At 50.0% G+C, this 27,123-nt stretch overlaps 2 long non-coding RNA genes across 2 annotated transcripts; both read right to left on the bottom strand.

The window, feature by feature from the left end:
• Window positions 1-8,441: 8,441 nt before the first annotated feature.
• Window positions 8,442-21,787, bottom strand: LOC134807846 (uncharacterized). The gene is made up of 4 exons (XR_010149232.1): window positions 21,721-21,787; window positions 20,659-20,768; window positions 16,244-16,377; window positions 8,442-9,959 (listed from the first exon to the last, which is right to left on the bottom strand). It is a non-coding gene; the product is annotated as an uncharacterized LOC134807846 (long non-coding RNA).
• A 516-nt stretch (window positions 21,788-22,303) lies between these two features.
• On the bottom strand, window positions 22,304-26,361 carry LOC129142314 (uncharacterized). Its single transcript, XR_008545410.2, has 2 exons — window positions 24,902-26,361; window positions 22,304-23,488 (listed from the first exon to the last, which is right to left on the bottom strand). It is a non-coding gene; the product is annotated as an uncharacterized LOC129142314 (long non-coding RNA).
• Window positions 26,362-27,123: the final 762 nt, after the last annotated feature.

The following is a 27,123-nucleotide window of genomic DNA, read 5'->3' on the forward strand; positions in this document are numbered from 1 at the left end:
ACCCGGTGGGTGGAGCTTGCAGTGAGCTGAGATCGTGCCACTGCACTCCAGCCTAGGCGATAGAGTGAGACTCCGCCTCAAAAAAAAAAAAAGAAATATTGATATAGCCATCCTGAATTCTACCCTCAGACATTCTATTGTCTACAGAGTCATTTTTCAGGACACGTTCACTTCTGGTGAGTGTGAGTCCATCTTTCTGGAGGTCATTGCAAAGAAGGCAGCCAGCGGAAAGACCACAGGAGCCAAGAAATCTAAGGCCAAGTGGAGGCAGACGCACAGGTCTGGGGCTCGGCCTTGGAGGTGAAGCTATTTCCGGATGGGACCGGACCTCAGCCCTAAAGAGGGGTGCTGGGTTCCTGTTGGAGCTGGGCAGTGGGGATTGGACATTTGGGTAGAGCACTGTCAGAGGTGTTCAACCCAGAGCGACTCCATCCTGAGCAGGGGCTGGTGAAACGAGGCTGAGACCTACAGGGCTGCATTCCCAGGAGGTGAGGCATTCTCAGTCACGGGAGGAGCTAGGAGGTCGGCAGGACTGGTTTCACAAGATGCAGGTCACAAAGACCCCACTGATAAGACAGGATTGGGGAAAGCAGCCAGCCAAAATCCACCAAAACCAAGTTGGCCACAAAAGTGACCTCTGATTGTCCTCACTGCTTATTATAAGCAAATTATAATGCATTAGCATGCAAAAAAAACGCCACCAGCACCATGACTGGCTAATTTTCATATTTTTGGTAGAGATGGGATTTCACCATGCTGGCCAGGCTGGTCTCAAACTCCTGACCTCAGGTGATCCACCCACCTTGGCCTCCCAAAGTGCTGGGATTACAGGCATGAGCCACCGCACGCAGCCAATATTTCTTTAAATATGATCTAAACAAGTTTACAGATGCCAGGGCAATGTCTGGAAGTTACCCGATAGGGTCTGAAAAGGGGAGGAACTCTCAGAGCCGGGAATTCCCTGCCCCTTTTCTAGAAAACTCATGAATTACGCACCCCTTGTTTAGCATGTGATCAAGAAATAGCCACAAACATAGCCAGCAGGCAGCCCTCAGGCCCGCTCTGTCTGTGGGGTAGCCATTCTTTTGCTTGTTTACATCTCTAATAAACTTGCTCCACTTCATGGGCTCGCCCCAAATTCTTACTTGCAAGAGATCCAAGAACCCTCTCTTGGGGTCTGGATCCAAACTCCTTTCCGGTAACAACACCACACACAAAAAGGGATGACTTCCTACGGTAGCTCTTAGTAAGAGATGTGTCAAATGCCCCTGATACACTCTTTCTCAACATCTTACATCAATTTCATTGTAGCAACTATTGAAAATATAAGGTCTTCCAGTTGTCCCATCTTGTTTTCTATAGTGTTCTTCAAACATGTTACATTAAATTAAGGTGGTCCTTAGGAATTGGAGGAGACAATGAGGTCAATCGACAAAAGAATCTAAAGTACCACCACCACTGTAACACAGAAGTCTGAATGCAAGAAAGTTGCCACAGTCAAAATGGAGTCAGTGATGTCAAGAAAACCCTAACAAATAGAGCCAGGCAAGGCCATGAGGAGAGGGTGCCCTTGCATGAATGCCTGAACACAAAAAGTATCACAAAAGCCTCCAAAAACCACAGCTGCACACAAAGGCCATTGCAACTGGACACAAGAAACACTTCTGCAAGGATGTCTGCCCACCAACTACCTGGCCAACCTCAGACAGGTGGGTCACCCTTGTCATATATCTTTGTAGGGAAAAAAAAAAAAAACAGAAAACTTTAGACAAATTAAATTTAACAGTTTCACTGAGTAAAAAGCGATTCTCAAACTGGGTAGGGACCAGGACAGGCTCAGAGCAACTTGGACACTGCCGGGTGGTCAGAGAAGATTTATGGACAGAAAAAGGCATGTGAGGAACAGAAAACGGAATCAGGCACAGAAACAGCCACATTGGTGACAGCTCGGCATTTGCCTTACTGGGACATGGTTTGAACGTTTGGTTGCCTGGAATTGCCCAAAGCTCAGTAGGGGCAGAAGAGCAGGTGTCTGTTTACACACCCAGCTACTATGCACAGAGAACCCTTTAAGCTGAGTTTACAATACGTAAGGCAGCAGTTTCACACTCAACGCAACGTAAGGGCAGCCAAGGGTAATGACCCCGACAAGTATGTAATCCTCCTCCTTTTTTCCTTTAAAAACCCTTGTCTTCCTTTTCCTCCCTGAACATGCACAGAGTTTACTATGGTGTGTGCACTCCCATAGCAATGCTTTATTTCCAGATAAATCTCTTTTCTTTCAGAGAACCTCTCTGTTTGTTTTTATGTTTGTTTTTAGGGTGACAAGTGACAGGAAGGGCTGGGAAATTTGGTACCTTGGCCCTCAGGCAGCATTTGGAAGAGGGCCACCATTTTCTCACATTTACTCAGATCAGTAAATTAAATTTTCTGTTGGAAATATTGATGTTACAATTAAAAATGTATACTTTCTTCTTCTAGGCAGAATAATCATTGTTCCTGAATTTTGAGAGTTGACGGTGATCTCATATGCAGAATATCTATACCCAATAATGAACACTTTTCCATTTCATTTGACTGTGGACAACATGAAAAAGCTCCTTAAGTACAATAACGCTCAGATGACACAATTTCATTCCTGATTTGAGGGTTGCATTGCAATGTGGAAAAACACTTGGGATAAATAATAAACCATTTGGATTTTTTTTTCTCACTTTAACAGAAGCATGTTCCTGGTCCTAGCAGCATCAAAGACAACGAAGAAGCTGATGGGTTGGCCTCAGAAGGATCTAGAGCATCAGGGGACGAATCTTCGCAGGTGTTACCTGCCCTCCTGGAGGCCGCCCTGCTGGCGCTAACTTCTGGGGACTCTTCCCACTCTCCCGGGCGTCTCTGTGCAACACCTTCGCACCCTGATCTCTTTCCACGTTTCCAGCATGGTTATGAGCATCTTAGCCAGTTACAAAGTACACGAGGCTTCTTGTTGGATGTTGTTCATGGCTGGAGGGTCCCTGGGCCATTCAGCTTAGAGCCTCCGCTTGCCTGTTGCTTGTGAATTATGTGTCATTATTTGCTGTAGTGCTCAAAATATGTCCTGGAATTTAATGAACTGTTGGTGGAAAAATGTTCTTAAATACTTTAGGCTTATCTGATGGAAAGTTGGAAAGATTAGCCTGCAGTCACATTTTTAAAATTCTTTCAGTGCAGCCCAAGCAGAGGGTCCCTTCGCTCTTCAGACCTGGAAAGTCGTCCTTCAGTCTGGACTTGAATCTTGATCTCGTATTTTCTGATGAAGGGCAGGGTTCAGTTTCTGAGCCCCACCTGATGCTTCCTCTCCTCTCAGCTTTGGTCCTCCGGTTGGAGAGATGGCCTCCAGCCCTTGTCCTTAATGCAGCCTCCACTTCCTGGTGCAAATTGTGTACCAGGCAAGTTCTTCCTAAGACCTGCCACTCATCGAATAATTGGCAAATTGCATTTTTTTTAACTTAGGATATGCTTATGTGGATTTAAGAGCGGAGTGGCAATGGGCCAATGGAAAAGGGCACTGGCCTCCTGAGGCTCAGAGGGGCTGCTCTGACAAGCAGTGCTGCTCTCCAGGAGAAGCTCTGAGAGTTAAGCCCACAGGCCTCTGTTCATTTATAACGTTGCTTGGCACAGTAAGAAATCCCAGTGTAAGGAACTGGAAGCCGGGAGCTCAGTTGTGTTTGTGAATCCACTGCTGGGTGCCCTCGTTCTGGTGTGCTCTGGGTAGAGATGGGCCCAGCCTTGGGGTCCTGAAACAATCAGGGCTAATGGCCACTCTGAGGGCAAGCCTGAAAAAGCAAGGCTTAAGGAGCAAGCAGAGAAACCCCACTGTGAGACATGCTAACTGCTGCAGAAATGGCCTGGAACGTGGATCCTTGGGCTGATCTGATGAGAGGCCAATACAAATTTGATGAAACACTGACACATAAGAGCCCAGGAGCCTGACACTCACAGAGGCTGGGGGCTGCCACGAGCTTGACACTCACAGAGGCTGGAAAGCCCGCCATGAGCCTGACACTCACAGAGGCTGGGGGCCCGCCATTCACTTAGGCCTCTTTACATGCACTGCCCTTGGCTCCAATGTCAGGCCCTTGGGATCCTGGTGACACCAAGCACCCCTCTGTCAGGTGCCCTCTATGGTCCCCATTTGTGGTTCATCCCAGAACATTCCTCAGGGGCAGCAAGAAGGGAGGGTCCAGTGCATTCCACCCAAGACCAGAGTTCCACCAGTACAAGAGAGGGTCTAGTGTGTTCCACCCAATACCAGAGTTGTACCCAGTGCTAGGGAGGGTCCAGTGCATTCCACCTGAGACCAGAGTTCCACTGCTGCTGTAGAAAGGACCAGAGGCAGGAGGTGCCTCGTGTGAACAGTGGCCACCCTCTTCCTGCAGATTCTATCCAGGGGCCTCTGGGGTGCAGCCTGGGAACATGCACCCTAACCAGCTCCCAGTGCCAGGACAAATACAAAGTACAGTGAGAGGCTGCATTCTTATTACTGAAGATAAGATCCTTCCTCTTTCCCTTTCCCTACAGATATTCTTTCTTTCTTTCTTTTTCTAATGTATGTAAATCTGTTTAATGGCTACAGAAGCCTCTGGCCAGATTCAGGTATCCAGAAAGTTTTCTCAAGGACCCAAGAGCCATCTCCTTGAAAAGTCACCACCAAGGAAGACCACGTCCCTCTCCCTGTTTTCTGGGAGGAGGAGGGCCCAGCTTGTCCCCTGACTCCAAACTGCACAACCTCTGACCCCAGCTGTGGGAAAATGAGAGACTTCTTTCTGTCTTTGCCATCTGCTCTTGGTTGCTGCTGCTGCTTTCCGCACTTTGGCTGAATGAGTTTTCTGAAACTCAGTTGTTGCCGTTCCCTTCCACATTTGTGGAGAGATTTGTGAGGCGTGGGTTGGGAGGAGGTGTGTTTCCCGTGACACCTCGCCAACTCGAACTTTAGCACCTTAGCTAGAAGCCCCTATGGTGATGCCAAGCCTGGCCTGGCGCTGCGTCTGTGTGTGTGAGCCCATTAGATGAATTCATGGGGGCCTCCATGGTGATGCCAAGCCTGGCCTGGCACTGCGTCTGTGCTTGTGAACCCATTAGATGTACTCACAGGGTGCTCTGGTACTGTTGGGGCTTCAGTTCACTCAGACCCCACATGGCTCCCTCCCGGTCACACACATCACACAGAGACACAGAGATTAGAGAACCAGCCTCACAGTGCCCAGCTTTGAGTGGTGGATGCAGGATCTGACCTGGCACCCTCCCCCTAAGCAGCTGTGGTCACTGTGACCACAGCCTCAGTGAGTAGCGTGGCCACCCCAGCCCTGCCTCTGGGACCTCCGGGGCTGAGTGGCGGCTGCCGTCCGAGACCCCCACCAGGCCACCTTCACCAGCACCTTGTCCTCATTGGAACGACTTTGGGCCTCAGACTTGAACTTGAGATGCCCAAAGAAATCTCACTTGTTCGAACTCCACACCAGGTGTCTACCCGCCTCTCCCACCTATTCCTCGAGACCAGGCCCCACAGCCTTCCCCTCTGCCTGGCCTCCTGAGGTGGCCAGAACATTCTAGCCAGAAGGGCATGCTCACTTCCCCCAGTGGTTTCCAGACGGGGCTGGGGAGTCTGGGCAGAGGGGAAGAAGAGGGGCCTGGATGGTGGGACACCCGGGCCCCACGCACAAGTGCGAATAAGAAAAATGTGCACTCTCATAAATACAGAATAGAAAAAAATGGTATTCTTGATGTGTGCCTTTCATGTTTTAAAAATTTTGCTTGAATTTATTCACCAATTTTTCTACATTGACCACTCATTCCTGTTCTGGGGAAAAATATTCATAAGCATTGATTTCAAAGGACAGGAAGCTCTGGCCTTGTCTGTACATGAGTGACAGCCATGATCGCTTTAGGGTTGCAGGAGCCCAGACCCAACTCCCACCTGCATACTCTCCAAGAGGGTGGGAAAGCGTGGTCCCCTCTGGCTTTCTTGACAGAAGAAACTGGGTTTGCGGGCAGCAGAGGTGGAAGGAAAGAGCCTGGCAGCGAGTGAGGAGAGTTGTTTCCTCAGCCATTCCCAGCCCTGGCTGTGTTCAGATGCTCAGGGCTGTAACCCTCACCTCAAAGACACACGCAAGAGCTCGCCCACTTCTCCTAGTCAGACCCATCCAAGAGACACACATCTCACTGGACGGGGTTTCTAGAAGCACAGCTGTTTCCCGCTGTGGCTCTCCAGCGTAGTACCCACCTTACATGAACTACTTCCCTGCGGACGTGGGCAAGGTCCACCTTGGGCACCTGGGACTAAGAAGAGGATCACCACCAGGGGGCAGCATCTCACCAGGCACTCACCTGAGCTCTCCTGAGCAGGCCTTTTAGCAGAGAAAGAGCCAGGGTTGCAGCTTCCAAGTCAACCTCGGGAGGGTCAGGAGTCCCACGTGTTTAGCATTGGGGTTTTAAGAGGGAAAGTAGAATAGATTCCTCTGGGCATCTCAACAAATCAGCCCAAGCCAACCAGGTTTTGTAAGAGCAGACTTGTGAAACATCAACGAAGATTAGGTTAGAATTAATGCAGGTATGAACTTCAGCTCAAAATAATGTAATATTTTAATAGTTTTTTTCCCCATTTATTTCTTGACCCTCAAATCTAGAACCTTTAACTCCCTTTAGGACTCCCAGTGCTATTGATTTCCAACTCCAGTTAGCCAAGATCCCTCACGGGAAGCAACAGAAGCGCCAATCTTTGCCTCAAAATCCACGAAGGGAGATTGGATATGTGCCCAAGGATATCATGCTGACACAAAACCCCATTTTGGGAGCCTGTAAAAGAGCGAGGATGGGGATTCCTCAGGTTCAGTGGAAATGGAAATGCGGTTCATGGACGGGTCCTGAGTCTTTTTCTTTTTTGAGACAAGGTTTTGCTCTGTCACCCAGGCTGGCTTACAGCAGCGTGATCATAGTTCACTGCAGCCTCTACCTCCTGGGCTCAAGCAGTCCTCCTTCCTCAGCCTCTCAAGTAGCTGAGACCACAGGTGCACACACTGTGCCTAGCTAATTATTATTATTATTAATTATTACTATTTTGAGACGGAGTCTTGCTCTGTCACCCAGGCTGGAGTGCAGTGGCATGATCTCAGCTCACTGCAAGCTCCACCTCCCAGGTTCACACCATTCTGCTGCCTCAGCCTCCTGAGTAGCTGGGACTACAGGCCCCCGCCACCACACCTGGCTAATTTTTTTGTATTTTTAGTAGAGACGGGGTTTCACCGTGTTAGCCAGGATGGTCTTGATCTCCTGACCTCGCGATCTGCCCGCCTCGGCCTCCCAAAGTGCTGGGATTACAGGCGTGAGCCACCGAGCCCGGCCATGCCTAGCTAATTTTTTAACTGTTTTGTAGAGATGGGGTCTCACTCCGTCACCCAGGCTGGAGGGCAATGGCACAGTTTCATAGCTCACTGCAGCCTCAGCCTCCTGGTCTCAAGCAATCCTTCTGCCTCAGCCTTCTGAGTAGCTGGGAGCACAGGTGTGCACCTCCATGCTCAGTTAATTTGTTTTTAAATTTTATGTAGAGGCAGGGTCCCATTATGCTGCCCAGGCTGGTCTGGAACTCCTGACCTCAAGCAATCCTCCCACCCTGGCCTCCCAAAGTGCTAGAATTACAGGTGTGAGCCACTGTGCCCGCCCACCCTGGGCCTTGAAGAATGGGTAGAGCTGCAGAGGGAGCAGCATGAAATAGGAGCATGTCAGTGGTGCTGGCAGATCAGTCACCCAAACTCAAGCCCTCCTGGAAGGGGAAGCAGGCCCAGGCTGTGGAACCGCGGAGAGCCGGATTTGAATCTAGGCACCGCCATTTACCAGCTGCGCCACCTTGGAAGGCTGGTCAACTTTCTCTGGGTTTCCATTTACGTCGTGTGCCAAACACAGGTCAGTAGACACGCACAAGGATCATCGAAGAGATTGCCAAATAAGCTCCCTACGCTCTACTCACACCAGCTGCTCACACGGGGACAGCCGTGTGCAAGATACTAAAGGGGGCACTTAGAAGAGGAGCTCAAAGGTGGCCTGGCGTCAGGGGCTGGAGGGCCTTTGACAGAGGCCGGGACTGAGGCTACAGCATCATCCGAGCGCTGGCCTTGGAAAGGGTGAGTGGCCGCGGATTGGATGGGCTTCTGGAGTGAGTGGCCGTGGATTGGATGGGCTGCTGGAGTGAGTGGCCGTGGATTGGATGGGCTGCTGGAGGCAGGGAGGCCAGTCAGGACGCTCTTTTGATACCAAATTGTTTCTCCTCTTACCTGTAAAAAAAAAAAAAAAAAAAAAAAAAGTCACCTCCCCCACCTCCCTCTACCCCCACCCCACACTTACTGACTCCGATTTTTTAGGAGAGGGGCTTGGGAAATGCTTTTAACAAACATCCACAGAAAGTCATTCTTACGATTTTTTAGTACATTTGAGAAATACTGCAGAGACGATACAGAGGAAGGAGGTGTGAGTTAACTCAAGCCTGGTGGTGTGGAGAGGCAGAGGCAGGGCCAGGGTGAATAAGAAGGAAGCAGGTGCGGCGGCTTAGTGGTAAGTGCTGGGGGACCAGCACCTGGGAGGCCGCACCAGCCCCACGGAGGGCGTGGGGGGTGGGGCGGGCTCGGACTCTGGGGATCCGGTGCTGCAGGTGCCTGCAGGTCCGCCTGAGGCTGGGCCCCACCACAAGTCACACTGTAAGCATCGGCTCTCCAGGGTGGCCCACGGCCCCAGGTAAAGAAAGACGCTCTTATCAGTCAAGAGATTCTGAGGGCCCGCGGAGAGGTCACCTCCCAGGAGCAGAGGGCAAAAGCCAGGCCTCCTGCAGGCCCAGCTCCCTAGAAAATCTGCATGACAGGCTCAGCTGGTTTTTCCCCCAGGCAGTGAGACAGAGGAACTCTCCTGTAAGTGAAAGGAAAGGGGTCCCTGGGGCACTGGCCGGTCTGAGACTCAACCCATCCCCCTGGGGCACAGCTGACCCAGAGATGCCTACCTGGTCGGGGGCCGGGACCCCTCTGGGCCATCCCCCATGTGCTCGGCTGTTCTGAGAGCCAGTCCAGGGGACAAGGTGGCAGCCAGGGCAGGAGGGCAGAAGGGCAGGATGGAGTGTGGGGAGGGTCAGCAGCCCATGAGGCAGGGTGGACACCCAAGTCTCTCCCTGCCGTCCCTCCTCAGCGAGCTGCCTGGGCTCAGGCCACTGCCGGCTAAGCCCCTGGCCCCTGCCTGACCCAGACCCTGCCTGATCTGAGCGGGGTGTCCATCCCAGAGTGTCCAGAGCTCAGCAGGGGGACTGGGGGAGAGGCCCCGAAGAGAGGCGCTGCCTGGCTGCTGCACAGCGGGACGGTCTGGGTGGTGGAGGTAGGAAGCTAGAGAAAGAATAAGCTCAGTGGTTAGGTGCACCCCAAATGGCTAAAATACGACAAACAGAAGTGGGACAGAGCCTCAGCAAAGGCTGGGGATCCCCTTCCCTCCAGCAGCCTGTGGTCTCTGCCCGCACCTGCTCCTCTGGGAGCAGCCCACCTGACCTTGAACACCCTGTGGGAAGAACTGACTTCCAGACAGGCTGGAGGCGCATTCCCTGTGGCTGCTGTAACAAAGAGCTGCAAACTACAGCCTTCAACTACAGGGTTCAGAAGCCTGCAGTCCAAGGTAGGGCTTGGGCGCGCCCTGCTCCCTCTGCAGCCTGGGGAGAATGCTTCCTCCAGGATGTCTTCAGCCGCCTTGTGGCTGGGGATCCCACAGACCCCTGGCCAGGCCTCTGCCTCGGCCTCTCATGGCCTTGGCCTCTGCATCTCTGCCTTCCGTCTTTTCAAAAGGACGCCAGTCACTGGGTTCAGGTCCCCGGGTTCTCTGGTACGAGTTCATCTTGACTACATCTGCAGCAGCCCCGTGTTCCAGCGAGGTCTCATTCCCAGGTATCGGAGGATAGGGCTCTGTGAAAGGAAAACATCTCAGGACCCCAGAATCATAGGCTAAAGGGAAAAGTCAGGCTGGGAACTGCTTAGAGCAAAGCTGCCTCCTGTTCTATTCATGGTCCCCCCTCTGCTCACTGAGATACATGCATATCTGATTGCCTCCTTTGGACAGGCTCATCAGAAACCCAAAAGAATGCAACCACTTTTCTTTTATCTACCTGTGACCTGGAAGGCCCTCCCCTGCTTCCAGTTGTCCCACCTTTCTGGACTGAACCAATGTTCATCTTTTCTTTTTTATTATTATTATACTTTAAGTTCTAGGGTGCATGGGCACAACATGCAGGTTTGTTACATATGTATACATGTGCCATGTTGGTTTGCTGCACCCGTTAACTCATCATTTACATTAGGTATATCTCCTAATGTTATCCCTTCCCACTCCCCTTACCCCACGACAGGCCCTGGTGTGTGATGTTCCCCAACATGTGTCCAAGTGTTCTCATTGTTCAATTCCCACCTGTGAGTGAGAACATGCTGTTTGGTTTTCTGTCCTGGCGATAGTTTGCTCAGAATGATGATTTCCAGCTTCATTCATGTCCTTACAAAGACATGAACTCGTCCTTTTTTATGGCTGCATAGTATTCCATGGTGTATATGTGCCACATTTTCTTAATCCAATCTATCATTGATGGACATTTGGGTTGGTTCCAAGTCTTTGCTATTGTGAATAGTGCCACAATAAACATATGTGTGCATGTGTCTTTATAGCAGCATGATTTATAATCCTTTGGATATATACCCAATAATGGGATGGCTGGGTCAAATGGTATTTCTAGTTCTAGATCCTTGAGGAATTGCCACACTGTCTTCCACAATTCTTGAACTAGTTTACAGTGCCATCAACAGTGTAGTGTTCCTATTTCTCCACATCCTCTCCAGCACCTCTTGTTTCCTGACTTTTTAATGATCACCATTTTAACTGATGTGAGATGATATCTCATTGTGGTTTTGGTTTGCATTTCTCTAATGACCAGTGATGAGGAGCATTTTTTCATGTGTCTGTTGGATGCATAAATGTCTTCTTTTGAGAAGTGTCTGTTCATATCCTTTGCCCACTTTTTGATGGGGTTGTTTGATTTTTTTCTTGTAAATTTCTTTAAGTTCTTTGTAGATTCTGGATATTAGCCCTTTGTCAGATGGGTAGATTGTAAAAATTTTCTCCCATTCAGTAGGTTGCCTGTTCACTCTGATGGTAGTTTCTTTTGCTGTGGAGAAACTCTTTAGTTTAATTAGATCCCATTTGTCAATTTTGGCTTTTGTTGCCATTGCTTTTGGTGTTTTAGTCATGAAGTCCTTGCCCATGCCTATGTCCTGAATGGTATTGCCTAGGTTTTCTTCTAGGGTTTTTATGGTTTTAGGTCTAACATTTAAGTCTTTAATCCATCTTGAATTAATTTTTGTATAACACGTAAGGAAGGGATCCAGTTTCAGCTTTCTACATATGGCTAGCCAGTTTTCCCAGCACCATTTATTAAATAGGGAATCCTTTCCCCATTTCTTGTTTTTGTCAGGTTTGTCAAAGATTAGATGCTTACAGATGTGTGGTATTATTTCCGAGGGCTCTATTCTGTTCCATTGGTCTATATCTCTGTTTTGGTACCAGTACCATGCTGTTTTGGTTACTGTAGCCTTGTAGTATAGTTTGAAGTCAGGTAGCGTGATGCCTCCAGCTTTGTTCTTTTTGCTTAGGATTGTCTTGGCAATGTGGGCTCTTTTTTGGTTCCATATGAACTTTAAAGTAGTTTTTTCCAATTCTGCAAAGAAAGTCGTTGGTAGCTTGATGGGGATGGCATTGAATCTATAAATTACCTTGGGCAGTATGGTCATTTTCACAATATTGATTCTTCCTATCCATGAGCATGGAATGTTCTTCCATTTGTTTATGTCCTCTTTTATTTCATTGAGCAGTGGTTTGTAGTTCTCCTTGAAGAGGTCCTTCACATCCCTTCTAAGTTTGATTCCTAGGTATTTTATTCTCTTTGAAGCAACTGTGAATGGGAGTTCACTCATGATTTGGCTCTGTTTGTCTCTCATTGGTGTAGAGGAATGCTTGTGATTTTTGCACATTGATTTTGTATCCTGAGATTTGCTGAAGTTGCTTATCAGCTTAAGGAGATTTGGGGCTGAGACGATGGGGTTTTCTAAATATGCAGTAATGTCATCTGCAAACACGGACAATTTGACTTCCTTTTTCCTAATTGAATACCCTTTATTTCTTTCTCCTGCCTGATTGCCCTGGCCAGAACTTCCAACACTATGTTGAATAGGAGTGGTGAGAGAGGGCATCCCTGTCTTGTGCCAGTTTTCAAAGGGAATGCTTCCAGTTTTTGCCCATTCAGTTGATATTGGCTGTGGGTTTGTCATAAATAGCTCTTATTATTTTGAGATAGGTCCCATCAATACCTAGTTTATTGAGAGTTTTTAGCATGAACTGCTGTTGAATTTTGTCAAAGGCCTTTTCTGCATCTATTGAGATAATCATGTGGTTTTTGTCTTTGGTTCTGTTTATATGATGGATTACATTTGTTGATTTGTGTATGTTGAACCAGCCTTGCATCCCAGGGATGAAGCCCACTTGATCATAGTGGATAAGCTTTTTGATGTGCTGCTAGATTTGGTTTGCCAGTACTTTATTGAGGATTTTTGCATCGATGTTCATCAAGGACATTGGTCTAAAATTCTCTTTTTTTGTTGTGTCTCTGCCAGACTTTGGTATCAGGATGATGTTGGCCTCATAAAATGAATTAGGGAGGATTCCCTCTTTTTCTATTGATTGGAATAGTTTCAGAAGGAATGGTACCAGCTCTTTTTCGTACCTCTGGTAGAATTCAGCTGTGAATCCATCTGGTCCTGGACTTTTTTTGGTTGGTAGGCTATTAATTATTGCCTCAATTTCAGAACCTGCTATTGGTCTATTCAGGGATTCAACTTCTTCCTGGTTTAGTCTTGGGAGGGTGTATGTGTCCAGGAATTTATCCGTTTCTTCTAGAGTTTCTAGTTTACTTGCGTAGAGGTGTTTATAGTATTCTCTGATGGGAATTTGTATTTCTGTGGGATTGGTGGTGATATCCCCTTTATCATTTTTTATTGGATCTATTTGATTCTTCTCTATTTTCTTCTTTATTAGTCTTGCTAGCAGTCTATCAATTTTGTTGAGCTTTTCAGTAAAAAAGCTCCTGGATTCATTGATTTTTTGAAGGGTTTTTTATGTCTCTATCTCCATCAGTTCTGCTCTGATCTTAGTTATTTCTTGCCTTCTACTAGCTTTAGAATATGTTTGCTCTTGCTTCTCTAGTTCTTTTAATTGTGATGTTAGGATGTCAATTTTTGATCTTTCCTGCTTTCTCTTGTGGGCATTTAGTGCTATAAATTTCCCTCTACACACTGCTTTAAATGTGTCCCAGAGATTCTGGTATATTGTGTCTTTGTTCTTATTGGTTTCAAAGGACATCTTTATTTCAGCCTTCATTTTGTTATGTACCCAGTAGTCATTCAGGAGCAGGTTGTTCAGTTTCCATGTAGTTGAGCGGTTTTGAGTGAGTTTCTGAATCCTGAGTTCTAGTTTGATTGCACTGTGGTCTGAGAGACAGTTTGTTATAATTTCTGTTCTTTTACATTTTCTGAGGAGTGCTTTACTTCCAACTATGTGGTCAATTTTGGAATAACTGTGATGTAGTGTTGAGAAGAATGTATATTCTGTTGATTTGGGGTGGAGAGTTCTGTAGATGTCTCTTAGGTCCACTTGGTGCAGAGCTGAGTTCCATTTCTGGATATCCTTGTTAACTTTCTGTCGCGTTGATCTGTCTAATGTTGACAGTGGGGTGTTAAAGTCTCCCATTATTATTGTGTGGGAGTCTAAGTCTCTTTTAGGTCTCTAAGGACTTGCTTTATGAATCTGGGTGCTCCTGTATTTGGTGCATATATATTTAGGATAGTTAGCTCTTCTTGTTGAATTGATCCCTTTACCATTATGTAATGGCCTTCTTTGTCTCTTTTGATCTTTGTTGGTTTAAAGTCTGTTTTATCAGAGACTAGGACTGCAACCCCTGCCTTCTTTTGTTTTCCATTTGCTTGGTAGATCTTCCTCCATCCCTTTATTTTGAGCCTATGTGTGTCTCTGCATGTGAGATGGGTTTCCTGAATACAGCACACTGATGGGTCTTGACTCTATCAAATTTGCCAATCTGTGTCTTTTAATTGGAGCATTTACCCCATTTACATTTAAGGTTAATTTTGTTATGTGTGAATTTGATCCTGTCGTTATGATGTTAGCTGGTTATTTTGCTCGTTAGTTGATGCAGTTTCTTCCTAGCATCGACGGTCTTTAAAATTTGGCATGTTTTTGCAGTGGCTGGTACCAGTGTTCCTTTCCATGTTTAGTGCTTCCTTCAGGAGCTCTTTTAGGGCAGGCCTGGTGGTGACAAAATCTCTCAGCATTTGCTTGTCTGTAAAGGATTTTATTTCTCCTTCACTTATGAAGCTTAGTTTGGCTGGATGTGAAATTCTGGGTTGAAAATTCCTTTCTTTAAGAATGTTGAATATTGGCCCCCACTCTCTTCTGGCTTGTAGAGTTTCTGCGAAGAGATCCGCTGTTAGTCTGATGGGCTTCCCTTTGTGGGTAACCCGACCTTTCTCTTTGGCTGCCCTTAACATTTTTTCCTTCATATCAACTTTGGTGAATCTGACAATTATGTGTCTTGGAGTTGCTCTTCTCGAGGAGTATCTTTGTGGCATTCTCTGTATTTCCTGAATTTGAATGTTGGCCTGCCTTGCTAGGCTGGGGAAGTTCTCCTGGATAATATCCTGAAGAGTGTTTTCCAACTTGGTTCCATTCTCCTCGTCACTTTCAGGTACACCAATCAGACATAGATTTGGTCTTTTCACACAGTCCCATATTTCTTGGAGGCTTTGTTCATTTCTTTTTACTCTTTTTTCTCTAAACTTCTCTTCTCGCTTCATTTCATTCATTTGATCTTCAATCACTGATACCCTTTCTTCCACTTGATCGAATCAGCTGCTGAAGCTTATGCATGCGTCATGTAGTTCTCATGACATGGTTTTCAGCTCCATCAGGTCATTTAAGGTCTTCTGTATGCTGTTTATTCTAGTTAGCCATTCGTCTAATCTTTTTTCAAGGTTTTTAGCTTCTTTGCGATGGGTTTGAACATCCTCCTTTAGCTCGGAGAAGTTTGTTATTACCGATTGTCTGAAGCCTTCTTCTCTCAACTCGTCAAAGTCATTCTCCATCCAGCTTTGTTCCATTGCTGGCAAGGAGCTGCTTTCCTTTGGAGGAGAAGAGGCACTCTGATTTTTAGAATTTTCAACTTTTCTGCTCTGGTTTCTCCTCATCTTTGTGGTTTTATCTACCTTTGGTCTTTGATGATGGTGATGTACAGATGGGGTTTTGGGGTGGATGTCCTTTCTGTTTGTTAGTTTTCCTTCTAACAGTCAGGACCCTCAGCTGCAGGTCTGTTGGAGTTTCCTAGAGGTCCCCTCCAGACCCTGTTTGCCTGGGTATCACCAGCGGAGGCTGCAGAACAGCAAATATTGCAGAATGGCAAATGTTGCTGCCTTATCCTTCCTCTGGAAGCTTCGTCTCAGAGGGGCACCCGGCTGTATGAGGTGTCGGTCGGCCCCTACTGGGAGGTGTCTCCCAGTTAGGCTACTTGGGGGTCAGGGACCCACTTGGGGAGGCAGTCTGTCTGTTCTCAGATCTCCAGCTCTGTGCTGGGAGAACCACTACTCTCTTCAAAGCTCTCAGACAGGGACATTTAAGTCTGCAGAAGTTTCTGCTGCCTTTTGTTCAGCTATGCCTTGCCTCCAGAGGTGGAGTCTACAGAGGCCTCCTTGAGCTGCAGTGGACTTCACCCAGTTCGAGCTTCCTGGCCACTTTGTTTACCTACTCAAACCTCAGCAATGGTGGACACCCCTCCCCCAGCCTCATTGCCGCCTTGCAGTTCGATCTCAGACTGCTGTGCTAGCAGCGAGCGAGGGTCCGTGGGCATAGGACCCTCCGAGCCAGGCACAGGATATAATCTGTTGTGCCATTTGCTAAGATGGTTAGAAAAGCGCAGTATTAGGGTGGGAGTGTCCTGATTTTTCAGGTACCGTATGTCATGGCTTCCCTTTGCTAGGAAAGGGAATTCCCCAACCTCTTGTGCTTCCTAGGTGAGGCAATGCCCCGCCCTGCTCCATGGGCTGAACCCCCTGTCCGATAAGCCCCAGTGAGATGAACCCAGTACCTCAGTTGGAAATGCAGAAATCACCCGTCTTCTGCGTCGCTCATGCTGGGAGCTGTAGACTGGAGCTGTTTCTATTCGGCTGTCTTGGAACCCAATGTTCATCTTACATGTGTTGATTGATCTCTCATGTCTCCCTAAAATGTATAAAACCAAACTGTGCTCTGACCACCTTGGGCACATGTCGTCAGTGAGAGGTGACAGCGTGCTGGCAGCCCTTGCTCACTCTCGGCACCTCCTTGGCGCCTACTCTGGCCACGCTTGAGGAGCCTTTCAGCCCACCACTGCACTGTGGGAGACCCTCTCTGGGCTAGCCAATGCCGGAGCTGGCTCCCTCTGCTTGTGGGGGGGTGTGGAGGGAGAGGCGCAGGCGGGAACCGGGGCTGTGGAAGGCACTCGCAGGCCAGCGCAAGTTCTGGGTGGGCGTGGGCTCAGCGGGCTCCTTACTCGGAGCGGCCAGCAGCACCGCCGGCCCCGGGCAGTGAGGGGCTTAGCACCTGGGCCAGCAGCTGCGGAGGGAGCGCCAGGTCCCCCAGCACTGCCGGCCCGCCCACGCCACACTTGAATTCTCCCCGGGCCTCAGCCGCCTCCCCACGGGGCAAGGCTCAGGACCTGCAGCCTGCCATGCCAAAGCCCCCCTGCGGTGGGCTCCCGCATGGCCCAAGCTTTCCCAATGGGTGCAGTCCCCTGGTCCGCGGCACCCGGTCCCATCAACTGCCCAAGGGCTGAGGAGTGAAGGCATGTGGCGCAGGACTGGCGGGCAGCTCTGCCAGTGGCCCTGGCGTGGGATCCACTAGGCGAAGCTAGCTGGGCTCCTGAGTCGGGTGGGGACTTGGAGAACTTTTATGTCTAGCCAGAGGATTGTATATGCACCAATCAGCACTCTGTGTCTAGCTTGGGGTTTGTGGATGCACTAATCAGCACTCTGTATCTAGCTAATCTAGTGGGGACTTAGCACCTCTAAAGACAAGAGAAAAACAGGACAAGGACACATGGCCCCATGCATCCACCGCCTGCTTCACACCCGTGCACTCGCAGTGTCTTGATGGGAATGTGGATGTTTTATTTCCTAAAATGCAAGAGCCTGGCCCACAAGTCCTTCATGCTGTTTGAGCTCTTGTGCTTGATGAAGGCTGGCCCAAGGCTCCCACAGGGGAGGGAAGGGGGGACTGATGGTACCAACAGGAAGGAAGTTCAGTGGCAATAATAGGACTTCTGTCTCTTCTACCCATGATGTTACTGCTTTGTGCTGTGAAGTGTGGTCTGCATGTAAATTTGAGCAGAGTGTGCCTGAACACTATTTTGGACCAAAGGTAGTAATGTCATTAAAAATCCTAACAGGAGCTTGTACTGGTTAATCAAGATGCTTTTGGTAGTGTGATTCCTAGGTCAAAAGTTTAGAAATGTGAAGTTGAAGTCATTTTAAACACATAAGGCCTAAATTCCCTTTTCCAAGAAGAGCCTGTATCCCTTCCCCCATTATTGAGATGGAAAGTTTAATTCCTTAGAAAGGTCAAGACTGGTAGGGCAGAAGGCTTGTACTAACCTTCATTGTTTATATTTCCAACCCATATACACGTGCAATTGTTTGTAGCCCTTATGTCAGTCCTGGGGGATATTAGTCCCATTTCATAAATGAGGATTCTGAGGTTCTGAGTGGTCAGATTGTTCAACGTCAGGCAGCTGGTAACTGTCAGAGCTGGTTATAAATCCACACTCTTTCCCACTCCAGCCAAGCAACAGAGCTCCCCATACGACAGCCCTGCAGACAATCAGGAAAGCCATGTGCACCTCTGCAAGCTGCAGACGTGGAGGGCTCCCACCTGCCAGGCTTCTGGGGTCTGCACTATGGGGCCAACCCTGAGGTGGTGTTGGACCAAGAGGGAAGGGTAGTCCAATTTCTCCACCCACTGCCCTGGAGCCACACGTCTGGCAGTCCTGGGGCAAAAACCTCCAGGTTTTGACTCTCAGCTGGAATGGAGCCTTTGAAGATGGCGCAGAAATGTACTCAGCTCCTCTGGGTGGAGAGGCTCACTCTTTTGAAGTTGGATTGAATTTAAAAATGAGGGTCCTGGGATTTTCTCATAAAGCAAACACATTCATTCTATAGTGGGGGGTGGGAAACACGTCTGCAGCTCAAGTTCCAATGGTTATGGGTGCGACAGCTGACATTCTCTGGCTTCCAGGTGATGTGAGCCATATTTACTGTAATTTTGTGCAGAAGCTCCTGACAACTAGAAAACATCCACCGGGGACTGAGTCTGGTTTTGCCAAGTCAACAGTGACTCTGGCCTGAATGGAAGTGGCCTGTGCACCCACTGTCATTCCTAAAGCAATTAACTTGTTATAAAGGATTATAGGGGCATTTGGGGCAGGACCTAATTATGATTTTCACCCCCTTTAGCCAAACACATGCTGAGCGTCACATCACATGCTTTTGGCTGCAGAGGAAGTGTCCTTGCCCATGTGGAGGGAGGGTGCTTGCTCACTGCTCAAATTCGCTTCCACCCGGGGCCCTGTGCAGAGTGACACGCCACCGTCTATGCTGTTCCCTGACTGCTCCCCAAAATGTGGGGGTTTTTTTGTTGTTGTTTGTTTTTGTTTGTTTGTTTGTTTGAGACAGAGTTTCGCTCTCGTTACCCAGCTGGAGTGCAGTGGCAGGATCTCGGCTCACTGCAACCTCCGCCTCCCAGGTTCAAGCGATTCTCCTGCCTCAGCTTCCTGAGTGGCTGGGATTGCAGACATGTGTCACCACACCTGGCTAATTTGGTATTTTTAGTAGTGATGGAGTTTCACCATGTTGGCCAGGCTGGTCTCAAACTCCTGACCTCAGGTGATTTGCCTGCCTCGGCCTCCTAAAGTGCTGGGATTACAGGCATGAGCCACTGTGCTTGGCCAGAATTTGTATTTTATAAAAATAATTTATTCTTGAGGAGATGGGGGCTTTTGCATCTTTCTTTCCTTTTCTTTTCTTTTTGTTTTTTTGAGATGGAGTCTCGCTCTGTCACCCAGGCTAGAGGGCAATGGCGCTGTCTCGGCTCACTGCAACCTCCGCCTCCCAGGTTCAAGAGATTCTCCTGCCTCAGTCTCCCCAGTAGCTGGGATTACAGGCGCCCGCCACCATGCCCAGCTAATTTTTGTATTTTTAGTAGACATGGGGTTTCACCATGTTGGCCAGGCTGGTCTTGAACTCCTGACCTCAGGTGATCTACCCACCTCGGCCTCCCACAGTGCTGGGATTCCAGGCGTGAGCCACCGGGCCCAGCCCACATTCTTAATAAACCTGCTTTCGCTTCACTCTGCCCGCTCGCTCTTGAATTTCTTCCTGCTCCAAGTGAAGAACCCACAAGGCCTCCCGGGCTGAACTCCAGTTTTGGGGGCCTGTGACGTTGGGACTAGCAGCATCCATGGTGCCTGGGCACCCGCCAGCCATGCACATCCTTGCTGAATCAGACATGGCGGGTGGAGCCTCATCCAGGGCTTCACAGGTCCTCAGCTGGCTCTGATGCTTCCCAAGCCCAGGCTGACAACCTTCTGTTTACAAGTCTCTGTTCCTCCTCAAGAAGCCATATTTCACCTCCACAACCAGCCCCTGCTGAGCACAGCGACAGACTTCCAGCAGCCACACAGTGGATGTAAGACTATGTGACATTTTATGTGGAAAACCAATTAGGCTTTGAGGGAGCAGTATGACAGATCACGAATGGAGTTTGAATAAGTACTAATTAAATCCACAAAAAACAAACTTAATAATAATGGAAATATCTGCTCCAAGCATCCAAAGCCTTAGTTCTTCTCTCTGTGGGGAAGCTCCATCATCATCCATTTACTCCACAGAGATTAATATTTATCAACCCCAGGGCACCCAGAGCCAGCATTGCTCTCCTGTCTCACTGCAACTTTCCTGCCCGTCTACGCAGTCGATCCTCATTTATCTAGCAGCCTGCGGTCAGCAGCCTGCGGTCACTCCTGCTCTTTCCGGCTGGAATTTCTCAGGAAGTTTCTTTTAGCTGAGCCATCTATAAAGTCAACTCTCATTTATCTAGCAGCCTGCGGTCACTCCTGCGCTTTCCAGCTGGAATTTCTCAGGAAGTTTCTTTTAGCTGAGACATGTTCTGCTTTGTTCTCTGTGCTTAGCACACACACAGCCAGGCATGGCGGGATTCTCCCCTGGCACCCAGAGGGCAGAGGCACACTGATCTCATCACCAGCACTGAGCTCTATTGTTTTGAGGTCCTTTTTATTGGAAAAGGAAGGAGAAAGGGGCTGGGAGGAGAAGAGCACGAGGCACCCCGCTAGGGAGACTCCTGTCCAGCGAGGCGCCCGCCCAGTGTGTTAGGGGAGGCTGCTGCACCCCTATCGCCTATGGGAGAGATGCCAGCAGGTGAGACTACATTTCGGAAACCACACCTGCTTACCTATCATCTATGCACAGGAGGCCGGCCCTCTTCTGGAATGGCAGCAGGGAAGGAGCAGAACCAGACAACTCTGCCCAATAAGCATGCATTTCCTGTTTTTGCCTGGAGGGCTGTGGAGACAAGAGCTTTAGGTGCCCAGGGTAGGGGAGGAAGGAGCCTCGGGACCACCAGTTCTGAATACTGGAAGACCCCAGAGAGGACAGTCTATGTGCCAGGATGGGGTGGGTGAGATGTTCCCTGCAGTGGGGAAGACTTAGGGTACTTACAAAGAGAGAAAATTTCCTGTGATTTTGAGATAATGGCAGCTCCATGCTAACTGTGGTCCCTGTCACCCTCATATCCTCAGTAAAGATGGAACCCCTTGTTAAGTGGGGGGCTGAAGGATGTGGGCACCGTGCGAACAGGGGAGAAGGACCCAGAGGTAACTGGTGCCAGGGGTGCATCCGACTCGGGTCCCGCCACCTCCTGGAAATGTCTGGGGACGGGGGGTGCTGAAGAGGTGGAGCCTTTCATTTGGATATAATAAGGAGGGTGACCTGGAGGCTGGGGACCCAGGAATGTGGGGAGCACAAGAAAAAAAGAAAAACCATCGTGCAAAGGAATGCGGGCACATGGGCAGCGTGGGCTTTGCTGGAAGGTAGCTGTGCGAGTGGGCACTCCCCTTGTGCCTGCACCTACGTGAGGTGCTCTTTCTAGGTGGTTCTGGAGGCCCACAGAACCTGGGGTGGGCTCCATTGAACAGACAGGGAGACCAAGACACAAAGAGCAGAAGCGCCTGCCAAGGACCACATGGCAGAGCTGGGCCCAGAGCCTCTGTCAGCCCTTCCTGCCTCTGCCCCAAGGCAGCAAGCCCCACGAGCCCTCCTGGCCACTGCCTCGTGAATCCACACATTGCACATTTCAAAGCCTGTGTTCCAGGGAACGCACTGGGTGGGGGCCATGGGGTGCATCAGATGCCTGCTCCAGCAGGGTCCACGGTCCAGGGGGGACGCCCCCACCAGCCAGGATGGCAGGAGCCATCCAGCCACTCACTAACCCTTCAGTTCCCCATCAGCACATTACCTCGTGGTTACCAGCACCTACGCTGATAAAAATCATCAGATCGAACAGTCCAGGTGGGGAGACGGCCCTGTGGGTGAGAAGGTAAGGCACTCAGTGCCGTGATGGTGAAGAAGGGACGGAGACATCACGACGGGCACAGAGGAAGACCAGCTTTTCCCGCAGGTGGGCCAGCGCGTGGGAGCCTTCAAAGGACCTGAGGTTAGAGCTGAGTCTTGCACGAGGAGGGCTAAGTGCTGGGCATTTGGGGCAACAGTGAGTACTGGGCCCCAGCAGTTACTTCCGCAGGAGTGGGGAGGCCGGCTGGGGAGGTGGGAGTTGGGAAGATCTGGAGGGCAAGTGATGAACACTGCACAGAGAACCTGGGATGCTGGGTCCTCGGCTGCCCTAACACGGCAGACACTTCACATATGGAAACGCTGGGCTCAGAGCAAGCAGGCATCCCGGGGAGGGGGCGTGGCCTGGGCTGGAGACCCTGGTTCCATTTCACTCCCCTGCTGCCGTTGTGGGGGCTTACTCAGCCCATCTGTATCTCATGTTCCTCTTCTGCGTAAACAAAACAATAATTCATTTTCAAGCTTCATGATTGTTGTGAAGATTGAGACAATGATTTTTATTAATTTCTTTTATAATTTTTATAGCTTTAACAAACTTTTAATTTTGAAATGATTGCATACTCACAGGAAGCTACAGACACAGAGTGCTTCCCTGCTGTTCACCAGCTTACTTTATCACGGGTGAACCCCCAAATCGGGGCTCATCCCGGGAGGTCACATGGGTTCTTAGTATCGTGCAGGAAGGAATTCAAGTGTGAGAGGACAGGCTGGGCACAGTGGCTCACGCCTGTAATCCCAGCACTTTGGGAGGCCGAGGCAGGTGGATTGCTTGAGGTCAGGATTTTGAGACCAGCCTGGCCAACATGGTGAAATCCCATCTCTACTAAAAATACAAAGATTAGCTGGACGTGGTTGGGCACATCTGTAATCCCAGCTACTCGGGAGGCTGAGGCAGGAGAATCGCTGGAACCCGGGAGGTGGAGGTTGCAGTGAGCTGAGTTCATGCCACTGCACTCCAGCCTGGTGACAGGGCGAGACTCTGTCTCAAAAAAAAAAAAAAAGAGCAAGAGGACAGAGTGAAATCAGGTTAATCAAGAAAGTAAAGAAATAAATGGGTGGTTACTGCACAGGAATAAAAGGGTGGCTATTTTTATGGTTATTTCTTGATTATATGCCGAACAACAGGTGGATTATTCATGAGTTTTCTGGGAAAAAGGCAGGGAATTCCCCAAGAACTGAGAATTCCTCCCCACTTCAGACCCCATAGGGTAACTTCCAGACGTTGTCATGGCGTCTGTAAACTGTCTTGGTGCTGCCAGGCACGTCATTGAGCATATGCAAATGCATTATAATTAGTGTATAATGAACAGAGGTTTCTTTTGCCACCATCTTGGTTTTGGCTGGCTTCTCTCCCACATCCTGTTTTATGAGCAGGGTCTTTGTGATGTGTCTCTTGTGAAACCTGCCCTGTGACTTCCTAGCTCACCTTCAGTGACAACATTTCACCCAGCCTACAGGGCATGTGCAAGAAGAATGCGCCACAGCTCAGAGCCTGGGGCCAGACACGCATGAGCTCTGGTGTAACACCTGCCTGAGAATCCTGGTGATGGATGCTCTGCTTGCTGTCTCTGTGTCGCTGCCCAGGGCTGCAGAGCCAGTGCACAGATGCGGCCATTCACTTAATGTGGTCATCCAAGCAGCTTCTATCCACGTGGCTTTAAAAACATTTTTTAAATATATATGTTTTATCTTTGTAAAGACAAGGTCTCACTACGTTGCCCAGGCTGGTCTCAAGCTCCAGGACTCAAGTGATTCTCCCATCTTGGTCTCCCAAAATGCTGAGATGACAGGTGTGAGCCGTCATGCTTGGCCTAAGTGTCTTGCATTTAAGACTGTGTTTCCACCTAACTGTGAGTTTCTCAGGGTCTCTGCCCTTCCTTGTCTGTTTTCATTGCCCGCTCGCTTCCCTGGAAGCTGGCTGGGCGCTGTGCTCACGCTGGATTTTCCAGGTCCAGTCTCTGCCCTTCCTTGCCTCACCTGTCCTGGGGAACCAACCTCTAATAGGGAATTGCCCAGTCCCCATTACCGCCTGGCTTCCTCCTGGGTGACCAGGGGATGGCATCAGCCTCAGTGGCTCCACAGGCCCTCCCTGCCCTCCCAGCCATCCACCTGCAGCCATGGCCCCTGGCAGCCCCTCCTGCAGTTATAAATCTAGCTAGGTGAGGCTCACACGTTCCTCCCCCCACCTTCCATGGCCTCTGAGGGTGGGGGCATGGTGGAGATGCTTGGTTGCTTCCCTAACTGCCTCACCTCTCAGTCGCCCAATTAAACTCCCTCTACTGTAACCCTGAAACCCTCTCGGTGCTTCCCCCTCCTGCAGAGGCCTTGGCTAGCCCCAGCGCGGCTCATGGAAGGCAGGAAGCAGACCCTCTCCCCGAGGGTGGACAGAGGGTCGCCCACCTCCACACACAGCGCGCCAAGGGCCTGGGCTGGGGAGGCCTCTGTCTACACCCAGGACCCCTGTTGGGGAGGGGGTTATTAGCGGGACCCCTCTCCCAGACATGAGCCTTCCACCCTCTGACTTCATCACCTAGGCATGCAGAAAGCCCTTGTTGGCGCCTATCTGAGAAAAATGTGGAATCTAAGTGTGCGGCTTAATTTACATAAAGATCCCATGGGGGAGGAGCAGTGAAGACGTGACTCTCACAAGGTGAGGACCCTCAGGACCCCTCTTCTCTCCACTCCTGGGAATGTCCCGCTCTAACAAGGTGAGGACCCTCAGGACCTCTCTTCTCTCCACTCCTGGGCATGTCCCGCTCTAACAAGGTGAGGACCCTCAGGACCCCTCTTCTCTCCACTCCTGGGCATGTCCCGGGTGCCTGACCCGGTGCTCTGGTGGATGGAGGGACCTTTGGACAGAGAAGTGGTGACTCTCCATGCTTAGCATTTAAATTCTAGAATCTCATCTTTCTGTGGCTGAACTGAACACAGTAAATTGTGTTCTGAGCCTGCAGCTGCCTCTCACCGTGGGTCTGCCAGGAGCCTGGTGCCCTGCCCGGCTGCCCTTTGCTGTGGTTGAGCTGACACTGACCAGGAACTCACTGGGAACATGGCTCTGACCCACTCACCCGAGCCTTGTGACATCCAGCAAGGGGGACAAGCCTTTTCCATACGACCTCGGGCCCCAGCATGAGCACCCAGGAGAAGATCTCAGCGCAGCTCCTGCTGTGAGCTGGTCTTCAGACAGCCGCCGCCATGGTCTTCACGGGCCTGCGGTCCTGGCACCCTGCCTGGCATGCTGTAGCACACAGGGCAGTGTGTGCAGAGAAGGGGGCCCGGGACCAAGTGTCTCTTCACTCACTGAGTCTAAGTACTATGTGTGACAACGAAACAGTGTTCCTTGGCACAACTCACACCTGGAAGGAGTGTTTGCTGTGGGACAAATCACAAGACTGGGGGCGGATAACAGGATTGGAAAGTGGCCATCAGAGGGGGTGAGAGTATTTCACCTGGGCCCGGAGAACATGAAGCTTAAACCGCTGTGCTCCTGCTCAGACAATTCACCCGCAGACGCCGGGCCAGGGAGGTGCGAGGCTTCTGTGGGCCTCTAGAGGGCAGACGCAGGAAGCCGTGAACAAAACACACGGCTGCACATTCAGCTCCACAGGGGAAGAGCTCACCACCAAAACCTCATTCTTTCAGGCCCAAGTCATTGCACTGACCACCCCCTGCCCAGACTTCCCTGCCAATGCCACACACATGCAAACGAATGCTATGCCACTCGGGGGTCTTCAGGGACACATAGGATGGGGTCCATAGGATGGATCCGTGGATGGGGATGGGGAGAAGGGAGGGAAGGAGGGAAGGGATTGGGGGAAGAAGGAGGAAAGAAGAGAAGGGAGGGAGGGAGGGAGGGAGGGGGGGAGGAGAAGAATGAACGAAGGAGGGAAAGAAGGAGGGAGGGATGAATGGATGCAAGGATGAGTACATGTATGAATAGGTGAGTTGATGGGTGGATGGATACATTGATTGATGGATAGATTTTTTAAATCGGCTCAAGTGATTGTGGGGCCAGCAGGTCTGAAATCAGGAGCTGAAGCTGCAGCCTTGAGGCAAAATTTCTCCTTTTCTGGGAAACCTCAGGTTTTGCTCTCAATGCCTTCACCTGCTTAGACAGGGCTCACTCACATCATCAAAGGTCACCTCCTCCACCTAAGGTCAACTGATGATAGAGATTAACCACAACCACAATACCTTCAGAGCAATGTCTAGATGAGTGTGGCCACGTGGACATATAAAAGCAATCATCACAGGTGACTTGGGAGATGCCTGTTGAACTGGAAAGAAAAGCCACCAATTCGTGATGCCCTGAAATGCTCCTGTGGGTGGCAGCAGGTGGGGAGTGTGGATGTCAGGTACAGGCCGCCGTGTCTAAGTGAGGGTGGACTACACACTAGGGAGCCTCTGGGCCACTGGGTGACACTCTGAGAAGTGTCACTTGAAGGTGGCACCAGCGCACTTGGAAGGCATTGAGTATCTGCAGTCACAGGGCCCCTCCTCACGATGGAATGTCCATACCCAGCACTTCCCCTGGAGTTCTGTTGAGATGCTGAAATGACCTCATAATCATTATTATGATGTTTCTGATGATTTCTAAACTTGAGCAAACTTAAAGCAGAGAATGCAGAGGTCTTTTCCAGATGTTTCTAGTCTTTGTCACCCACCCCAGCGAATGTCAGAGCAAACTCAGAACTGCAAGGCTGCCCAAGAGTCCACCTGATCATCTGGGGCTGGGCAGTAATGCACGCAGTGTAGCACATGGTACACTTGTTTTCACTCAACAATGACTGTTCTAGTCCATCCCCGAGGGCTCTTGGCCTTGACAGGGAGCTAGGCCTGGAAACCTTGTCCTGGGGCTGTGTGGGGTGGGCTGTAGCACTAGAAGGATATTCACACTGGGAAGACGGTGGGAACCAGGGCCTGGAGGGGTGCACAGAGGGAGCCACCCAACTGAGCAGATTCTAGAAGGTTCAGTAGCAGTTTGCCAGGAAATAAAGTTGAAATAAGTTGATGTCTGGTGTTTGTGGAGAGAAGGGGCTGGAAGAACAGACGCAAAGCCACCGGAGATGGTGGCCCCAAGCCCACCCCATTAGGCAGGGGGCTGAGAGGTGCTTGCATACAGCGGTGGCAGGGTCCGAGCTGCGGCACATTCTCTGTGAGCTTCATTCTCTGTGATGAGCCAGGCAGACCCAAAGGCACATGCCCAGGAGGGGTCTCAGTGGTGGTCCAGGGGCCAGAGCTCTGCCAACAGCCATGTGGAAGGAACAGTGCTCAGCACAAGGAATTAACA

Source organism: Pan troglodytes, chromosome 12 (assembly GCF_028858775.2).
Source record: "Pan troglodytes isolate AG18354 chromosome 12, NHGRI_mPanTro3-v2.0_pri, whole genome shotgun sequence".
Taxonomy (NCBI): Eukaryota; Metazoa; Chordata; class Mammalia; order Primates; family Hominidae; genus Pan; species Pan troglodytes.